We start from the raw sequence: 10,284 nt of genomic DNA on the forward strand, positions 1-10,284 counted from the left end.
TTTTTAGATGTCAACAAAGATACAAACAAGAATAAAAGTGTTTGCTTAGCATTTTTCTATTATAAAAATGGTAAAAAGAAGCTAAACATCCAACTATAAGAAATTCTTAAATAACCTGTTAAATCCACAAAATAAAAAATTATATGTGCCTTCTAAAATGATGTTGCAGTAGCAATGCACTTAATGGCATAGATACTTATAATTTTAAAAATTGTATATTAAGATGCTATGATAAATATATGACAATAAACATATAATACATACACACATCATAATGTAAATTTTATTTATCTTCTCATACAACTTTTTGTATTTGTATTTTAGTACACTATTACACTTTACGAACTATATCAGATGTCAGAAAAGGAATACTGAAACTGTGGTTTAATCATAATCATATAAAGGAAGACTAAATAGTGGTTATGATGAATGAATTGGTTCAAAATATATAAAGAAAATATTAAAAAATATATAAAGGTGAGCAAAAGTGAAAGTTGTAAAAATGCGCATAGAGTAAGCAATGAATTTTAAGAAGTGATTTATCTTTGAAACTGATTTTTTAAATTCCAATTAAGAATTAAGTATCATTAAGACTATATTATAAATCTTGAATATTGGTTCTGTGAGTGTAACTAACTAAAAGCCCCAATAAACGTCACAATACGAATATTTCCGCTGGAAGTATTTTCATTCCGTAATGTTGTTAGTTCTCTCAGCTTCTCTTTTCTGATTTTGTTCCCTAAATAATTTGTTTTCCTTATATTCATACTCATTAAACAAGGAGCAGAGGTACTCTTGTACTCCATGTTTTGTCTCTGTAGTCTGAAAGAAAGTTCTCACTGATAGATATGCCTCCTGGGGTGGCACTACTGTGATTAACTCAGACTTACAGGTTTTGGTTAACTTTACATATCAATGTTGCAGAGCTAATTAGATATGAGGATGATATACTGACAACACTTACAAGGGAATAAAGTGTATAATCCAATATGCCAATTTATTAATTTATAATAGAAATACAACAGTTATTGGCCTTGATATTGAAAGAGCTGCCCACACACCTTCTCTCCCTAAAGAAAATGCACAGGGGTAAACAGATTATCTGAAGGTTGTTTGGTGAGCGCTGAATTAGAATGTTATTTTATTTACATGACATGAGGTTAATGCCATCAGACCAAGCATTAAGCATTCAGAAAGCTGGCACCAACTTCTTCCCTGGAGGGCATCCACATGAGGATTATCAAACTGAGCCCTTTGGAGTCTGGTATTGTTTGACTGTGTGTTTTCCATACACATCAGAAACATTTGTCTCAGATTATTGTTAACACTGTCAATAAGATTAGAGCTGCTACCTTAGAAATATATTCTATTCCTTTCGGTAGAGTTCTTTTTGTCAGTTGATATCATGTTATGCTGTGTCTTCTGATCCATTATTTTGAAATCTTAGAGATTTTTGAGGTGTCTTTCTCTTTTGCTTACAAGTCTATTTTTTTATATTGGTTGTATATTACCAACGTTATTTACTAAAAGGTTTTGAGCATTATTCATATTTTAAACGATACTAATAGTATTTAACATTATTCAATGGGAAATATTTTTTAAATAAGACTTTCAACATACGATTGGCTAGAACATCAGAAATGACTTTTAAATGTATATATCCTTTATAATTCCTTAAGTGATATTATACAACTAGCAAAACCATTGCCTCTTAAGGTCATTACCTTTGTGTTTGTCACATAAGTTAAAAATTATCTTTTCATAATTTATCTGGAGTTGTGAAAAGCTGAGCTAGAGAGGTAGAAGCTGCAAATATTTAATAATTTGAATCGAGGCGATATCAAATAAAATTAACAAAAATGTAATGACCAAGCTGCAAAAACTGGAAAAAGCAAATAATTTAATCACCATGCAATTACATTTTTAATCTTTATTTTTCACAAATCATTTTGTCCAACATTTAACTATTATATAGAGCACTAAGTAGATAATCTTATTTATATACAATTAATACCAAAATTGATTTGAGGGTGAATTGTTTCAAAAATATTTTGAAATCTCAAATTCTTTGTTTCGTTTTTTTCTCTTAGAAGAATGATCATTATGGTAATTTGTTTAACTTGCACTGTTGGTACACACACACTTTTATTTACATCTATCAAAAAAAGAGAATTCTTGTTAAGTACTGTAAATTGAAATTTTAAAACAAAGTTGGAAATTACTAATATTGCTAAAAACAATATTAATTGAAATGTATATTTTTCTTGAAAAAGTTATAAATAATTCTATGTAAATGTTATTAACACATTTTGGATACAAATCTTACCAAAATCAGTACCAATAATTTGAAAACTCAAGACTATTACTAATCTTGTTTTCTGCACTCAATTATTTCAAAGTTATTTTCCCTCAAAATTAATAAAGCCAAATATTTATATTTCTATATTTTATATAATTTGGATTAAGTTGTCACACAAATTTTTCATGTAACTGAAATTTATTTTCAAGCATATATGCCACCCATTAAATTTCGTTTTCATCTTTGTTCAAATTAATTATTGTTAACTGTGTTTAAGGTAAAATCTTAGAAATTATAATATCTCCTACAAACTTATTGATAAGACACATCATTTAACTAAAATGCAACTACTAGATTTCTAAAAGATGTAGACAATAAACACAAAAGAAATCTCACTGGCCCATAATTATATTAAAATTAGCAACCTTTTAATTAGCTTTGGTCCGAGTGACCAATAAAATTTTAAAGAAATATAACAAATTTGACTTACACAAATAACTTCAGAAAAAACATATTTTAAGGTTGTTAATACTTTATATAATTTTATTTTTTTTGAATCAAGGTAAATGAAATTAGCAATAAGTAAAATATTATTAACTGTACTTTGAAAATAAGCAAAATATTGTTTTATTGTGAAAGTGTGAATAAAGGAGAATACAAAGTATTTTTATTGTATTTAATTTTATCATAACAGAAATTTATTCTACATAAGGAATCTTTATGTAACACATTAAATTAAAATAAAATAACTTTATAACATGATGAAAAGAATAACTTTGAACACATTCCCTGATAAAACAAATGGTCTCCAGTTTTTCACCTCTTGGATTTTCTTGTACCTATTTGAATTTAAAAGATAAATATCAATGTAAGTTTTTTAAATATAAGAGTAAATCAAAAATAAAAGGAGCCTAATATTACAGAGCATTTAATTTTTCTCCTTCGAATAATGTTTATCGAGCCTATTGATACTCTAAATTTAGGTAAATACCACATTCTTCAGTAACAAAGCTTAGGAATGGAAAATATATTGATATATTTATATTTCAATAATATAACCTCTTAATTTTTAAATCCGTGTTCAACAGATAGTCTATTGTACCGAGAGTATATACTAGCTAACACAAAAGTTTAAAATACGCACACAAAATAAAGTCCATTTTTGTCATTCTTAGTTGTCAAATTTGTTGAAATATGGGTTTGTTTACTTACGCTATTGTTGATTTTGTATATAATCACAGATTAAATGTAGAAATATTTATCTTCAAAATGATAGAATTTCTGAAAACTGTATCAACAATTCTTCTTAGTTTTAGTAACTATCCCAAACCAGTCCATACTGATATTACCATATAACTGCTGTAATACTTTTTATTTTAAAAAAGTAATATGAATAAATTTTTCTGCTTCAGTTAACACTTAATGGATAACTAATTGAGCTATAAGATAAAAAAAATATTAAGTATTAATGCATCCACTAATAAATCGATATATTGTAACCATAATTAGTTCTCATTAAATGTATCTACGTTTAAAAGAATGTTAAAATCAAGTTTATTTAACAAACATTTTATAAACTAGAGGGCAAACAGCCATGGGCTAAGCAGGTGTTCTCATTTACCTTGTTTTTACCCTCATAACAGGCTGGTGAATGGATGTTTTCTGTTCTTACTTGCCTGAGAATCTAGTTCAGTGAATTCTATAGGCTCATAGTCTTTTTTTCGGTTATCTGTTTTACACAATAATGTTCTAAATCTGATGTTAGCATCTAAGATCTCTGTCATACAGTGATGATCAATATATATTACCAAAGTCCAGCAAAAGACTAGTTGATTCCTAAGCATACCGTACTTCACTAAATATTAAGAGATAAATAGGACACTATTATGATTTATATTCTTAATAAAATCACTAGTAGTCATGATGCAGATTTTTGAGGTATATATGAAGTAATATCAATTTCAACTTATTTTTAAACACTGTTATTCAGTCTTTCAATTTGCCAACAGTATTATTGCTGCCTTTGGTTTAGGCATGAAATTCCGAGAATTGGTCAAACATTTCACAATCTTTAAAATATTCATATTAGAAAAGAGAATATAATTATTTTGTGCATGGTGGTGTTGTAAAACAATAAAAATCATAAAATGTATCCCTAGCATAATGTAAATACTAGTTAGAGAACTGTCTTCTTCTAATATCGGGTAGTGAATTCTTTCATGATTATGCTTTTTATCTTTGAATTGAGCCTCTCTCCATCCCTTTCAAATCTCCTACCTCTAGAAAAAAAAAAAAATGACTGGAAAGATAAGCTTATTGTAATAATTCATAAATGATTCTGCTAAATCCTTAATGTTTCACTAATTTGATGCAAATGTTTGATTCATCCACCTTTTTCAGTAATAACTTCTAAAAACAGGTTCTATAAAAACACGGAAGATCCTTTTCCACCATTACAAAGAAATACCTGTGTTCATCTGTCTTATCCAATGGTTTTAACCTTTAAATAAATGATCCATACAATTTGCTACATGTAGGGATTAATTACAAGTTTTATGGTAGTTGGATGAATAGTAGGGTGGCTTGCCCAGTCATAGTTCTATGATCAAATATCTCTAAAGTCATATGCAAAACTAGTAATGCCCAAAACAATCATTTAGAGGAAATAATCTAAAGTCCTTGGGACTTCAAAAAGAATTTTGTATAATCCATAAAATAAAATGCATCTTTAAGAGCAAAACTGTACTTATGTTAGAAATGTGTATACGTGTGTGTGTATACATATATATAATTAAGCTATATTTATTCTTTTTTAGAGTTTTATAAAGCGATGATTATAATGAAGAGTTCTTAAATGCAAAGGTATCAGCATCCAATATATCATTAACAAGTAAAGATTAAATTGGAGTAATACTAAAAATTAAAAATATCATTTGAAATAAATTTTGAGATTCTCATTATTTCTGCTGACTTATATACCAAAATACATTTTTAACTGCCGTGCTCATCCAGAATAATTCTTATTTTCCTATAATACAATTGTTTATTTATAGACACTGCTTAAAACTCTTCTAATTTAGAACAAATGGTACCCCAACCTCCCAATAAAATCCAAATTTCAAATATATATGCATTTTCTAGAAATTATAAGTGAAAGTCATATTCAATCATATTTTATACACTGTAAAGTCAAACAGGCTGGTAACAAGATAGAAATTAAAGGATAAAAAGGTTTCATCTTTTGTTTGATCTTCACTGACTGATAAACCTATTTTATCTCTTAGAAGTAATTTAGCGGAGAAAGAAACAAAACTCACAGCTTCTTCATAATCTCTCAATTCCTCTATATGTTTTTTAAAAGCTTAATTCAGTTTAAACATATTTAAATCTAAAGCCACTAACTATATATTATGCTGTTGGAAGAAAACTACCTAATACAGGTATAACATAACAAAGTCCTGACAAGATGGAATGAAGTTACATATATTGCAGAAAGTGTATTAAAATCATGATAATAACAAGTACAAACTCTTGGTGAATGTCAAACTTCAACTATTATTATGAGGCCTACGTTAAATACAGACACATTATTTAACAGATTCTTTTAAAGATCCCATTTGTGATCCTATAGTTTTAAAAATAAGGATTAAAAAGTAAATGATTAATGTATTTTCCAAAATTCATCAATATAAAACACTACCACTGTTATTAAAAAGAGCTCTAATGCTATTATCTATCTATCTATTCAAGGTTTCCCCCCCTTAAACTTGAACCCAGCTTTTGTAGAGTGTTGCTTGATTCTGCCAATCAAATAAACTAATTGAAGAAGCTTACTACTGTATGTAGCGAGTATTGAGTAATTTTTTTAAATTCCAAAATATAATTTAGCTCTCTATACATCGACATTGTATCAAATTATATTAACTTTATTAACATTCCTTTGAGATTGAGTGTATGGAAAACCCTATAAACACGCCTGGTTTTCTTTAAAAAGTGTATATCACATCAGCAATGACCATAATATACTCACTTCTAAATTATTTTACTAAATTAACATTGCTCTTACTAGCTGACTTTTAAATTATCAGCAAGAGTCACCATATTTGAGAAATTTAACATGTTTAATAGTGATATTAGCAAATATTTGTTTCTCATATTGTTAACTATATAAGCATGGCCTAACACATTCAGCATCTTTCACTGAAAATATTTTGCTTTTGCATATGTGAAGAGGCATGGAATGTTACAAATTCAGAAAAATTTATAATCGTTTGATCTGTTTGGCAGCAGGCAGGATAAAATCAGTTCCTTCAGAAAGGCAATTTTATTATTTTACAACATGAGGAGTTTTGAGCGTTCCCTAATATGTGAAAGTAAAGGAAATACAGTTTTAGAATGCACAATTAAGTATTTTTCTAAAGACATTATTTGATGATTTGGAAAACAATCACGCATATTTCATAAACATGTGCATTCAATGAAAAGTTTCTAATGATTACTGGTAGTACATTTTCCAAAAGCAATCCATCTGCCTCTAGGGTCTTTAAAATGTTTCATGCACAGTTGAAACTTATAAATTGCTAAATAGTGAAATAAAAATAAGACCTCATTGGGTTCTTCCAGACTAGTTAGGCATAGTTGTATGCCACATTAAAATCGACAGCAAAATACAATGAAAGGAGCAAAAGGCTGGAGATAAACAGACTAGATTCAGGAACCAGCTATTTCTTGAAAAAGTGAAACAAAGCCTTGAATTTTCTTAAGCCTTTTCTGCTTTGTCTGTGAAATGGGCAGCCTGTTTTCCTGTTAACTTCAAAGTTATATTGGTAGATGCATGACTGACTATAAACTTTTAAAATTTATGTTGGAAGAGAGATTCTGATGGATATATACAAAAACGTAGCTTTTGAAGATTTTTGCCTTTTTATCTGAGTGTATGATGGAATGTGCTCAACACATAGCAGTCTCAAAATTCATGTACTTTTAGGGAAGGAAAACCAGTTGTTCACCAGAAAGATTAAAAAGTTTTATCAACTTTTACCCTTCAATTTGAGCTACAGTAGAGTTAATTATTCCAATATATAACTGTATCTGCCTATTTTAACTTTGTAAAACAAACTCAGTTGCATTCAAACTATTGAAAAGTATTCAAACTGATATTTACTTACTTATAAATAAAAGTTTATGCAGTCTTTTAAATTAGGACACAACAGACTTTTTTTTTTAATCAGACTGCATTGCTTACCATTTGAATCACCCACAAATATGAATGTAGGTTCCAATTCATACCAAACTCGATTCTGTACAAGAAACTATTATTTTAATGCTTTATGGAAGAAAAAAAAAAAGCTTAAAGAATTGAAGTTTCTACAGATATACTCCAATGATATTTCAGTAGGCATTATATATATATATATATATATATATATATATATATATATATATATATATATATGGAAAGAAAATCCACTGTCTATCCTTAAATGAACTCCATATACATTTTTGGTACCATCTTGATTGAATTGGGATAAATGAGTGGTAGGCAAGTTCTAGAACAGTTTTCTATTGCTCCATCTGCTGGATATGCCGACATCACCTGCACCAAGTGTTAACCTCTAAAAGTAACGTGAACTAATTCAGCAGGTGGCTTCAAAGGCTCAGGCACGTTGCTTGAGAAACTTACTGTGACTTTTAAATTTTTGTTTCACTCAGAGGTCTTAGATCATAGTAAAAAAAATATAATTAAGAACCCACAATTGTCACTAAAATACCAAGACAAGAAAGATACACTTCACAGTAGGTGATAACACACAAACGCAAAGGAACCAGGATATTCATTGCAGGTTCGTGCACTGCTCCAACTCTACAGATTTGGACATTTATCCTAGAGATCCCATAGTCGTTCACCTAATTTAGAAATAAAAACTATATGCATAAAAGTTTATAAGAGATTTTTAAAGCACGCCTATCAGTAAGTACATAAATACTGCAGAAAATAGTGCCTCTCCAGACATGATTTTACTAAGCAGTCAGGAAGCCCTTCGATTTTTCCTCCGCAGCATCTTCGCGGGCAACTCCAGTGTCGCACCCTTGGACGAGGCAGCCGCACTCTTCCTCCTTCTCCTAGTCACAGACGGGACAAAGTGCAGCTGCCGCCATCGGCCAGGCCGCTGTCCCTGCTGCCACCGCCGCCGCTGCTTCAAAACCATGGCTGCTGCTGCAAAGAAAGGGTTACTCCTCTCTTGGAGTCAAGTCGCTGCAAACTTCCCCTGCTTTACATGTACCTTTCTCTGCAAACTTGCACGTCCTTCCGTGCGGAAGGGCCAAGAAAAACCATTACAAGCATCACAGGCAACATCATAATAAAGGACACCCCGGGAAGGTAAGACCTGCGACTTTGGGAACCAGATCTTAATCCAGACGGGAAACACCGCTTTGAGTGGACCCTCCCCCCACTCGGTTCCCTTCAGCAAAGGGTGCCCACGTTGCCAGGGAGGGCGGCTGCGGCTGCCACCGGCATGTGCGAGGCGGAGGTAAAGTTTGACAAATGGTGACCACTCCTGGAAAGGGAAGAATCTAGGCAACCAAAAATACACGCAGGGTGTGCTAGGGTTAAAGCTGCGCATGAAAGTGCCACGTACCTTTCTGCGGTGGTCTGGCGCGGAGGCAGAGGAGAGCGCGTCGCTGGAGGTGGCGGGGCGAGAGTCCAGCCCTGGCGGCCGGCTCCCTCCCGGTGCGCGGAGCCGCAGCCGCCGCCGCCGCCGCCGCCGCCGCCGCCGCCGCGCCTGGGCGCAGGGCCGAGTGGCCGCTGCTGCGCCAAGGACGCTGACACGGCCAGTCACTTGGCCCAGAGAAGTTGGGCAGCCTCCGCCGCGGCCTCGGCAACCGGCGAGATCAACACGTTTAGTTTGAACTTTCCAGGTCCAGTCCCAGCAAATACACACGCACACACACGCGCGCGCGCGCGCAAGGAGAGCCTCTCAGAGGCGAGCGAACAGGCGCTGGTGGCTCTCTGGCAGCGTCTTTCTCTCTCCCTCGCTCTTATTGGCGCGGAGGTTATTGTTTTATTTATTTATTTCCTCCTCCTCTCTCCGTCCCCCTCCCCGCGCCTTCCTCCCGCCCCCTCCGCCTCCTCCCGCTCGTCTGCGAGGCCAGCCGCGTGTCGCTCCAGCTCCAGCGTGGCGGGGCTGCGCGCGACTGGCGGAGGCTGCGGCTGGCCCGGTGTGTGCGCGCCGGGCAGGGGCGCGGGGACGACAGCCCCGGCACCCAGGAGCATGGGCAGGGCCGGGAGAGGGAGAGGACACAGGGACTTCGGGCCGTGGTGGGGAAACGAGAGCCAGTGGGATTGTGGGGAGGACGCTCCCTGCCCCTGGACTGTGCGCTGCGCGCCTGAGGCTGCAGAGCGGGAAGCGGGGAGAACCCTGAGTGGCGACCTCCCTCCCGGGCCTCTGTGCATCGGACCCAACAGCCTCCTCCGCCCCAGAGGCTAGAAGACTCAGGCACCCCTCCCGCCCCAACCCCCTCCCCAACCACCACCACCATCCCTCCCGCATCTTCTCCCGCTCTCCCCTCAGCCTGTCCTAACCCCTCGGGGACGCTCAGATGCGCTCCGCTACCGTTTAACCACGGAAGACGCGAGTTTGCATTTTTTTAATGGTGGTTTAAGTGCTAGGCGGTTAGGCTTCCCCCACTCCTTCCCCTACCCCTCTTCCTGGACCCCCAGGAAAGGTGCTGTCAACGCTGGTGCAGCACCCTGCGCCGCTACTGGGTGGGCTTAACTCTTGTAGGAATGAAAGAGGTGTCTCCAGACCACAGCCTCCGGGCTCGGGTTGGGAAGCCTTTGGCACGCTGTACATCTACCTACAAGCTCCGGAGCGCCAATGGCTTTGCTGCTACCCTTCGGTCCCAAATGAGCTCTCAAACAACAATTGATCGCTGGTGCCACCGTTTTTCAGTGAGAGTCTACCTGCTTCCCAAACCTGCGG

At 35.1% G+C, this 10,284-nt stretch overlaps 1 long non-coding RNA gene across 1 annotated transcript in view; it reads right to left on the reverse strand.

Moving 5' to 3' along the window:
• LOC107509434 overlaps positions 1-9,032 on the reverse strand; it is a 687,588-nt gene extending 678,556 nt beyond the window's left edge. The window contains exon 1 of the long non-coding RNA XR_001596541.2: positions 8,941-9,032. This is a non-coding gene — a long non-coding RNA (uncharacterized LOC107509434). The remainder of the gene's footprint in view (positions 1-8,940) is intronic.
• Between the last annotated feature and the right edge of the window lie 1,252 nt (positions 9,033-10,284).

Source organism: Rousettus aegyptiacus, unplaced genomic scaffold, assembly GCF_014176215.1.
Source record: "Rousettus aegyptiacus isolate mRouAeg1 unplaced genomic scaffold, mRouAeg1.p scaffold_m13_p_11, whole genome shotgun sequence".
Taxonomy (NCBI): Eukaryota; Metazoa; Chordata; class Mammalia; order Chiroptera; family Pteropodidae; genus Rousettus; species Rousettus aegyptiacus.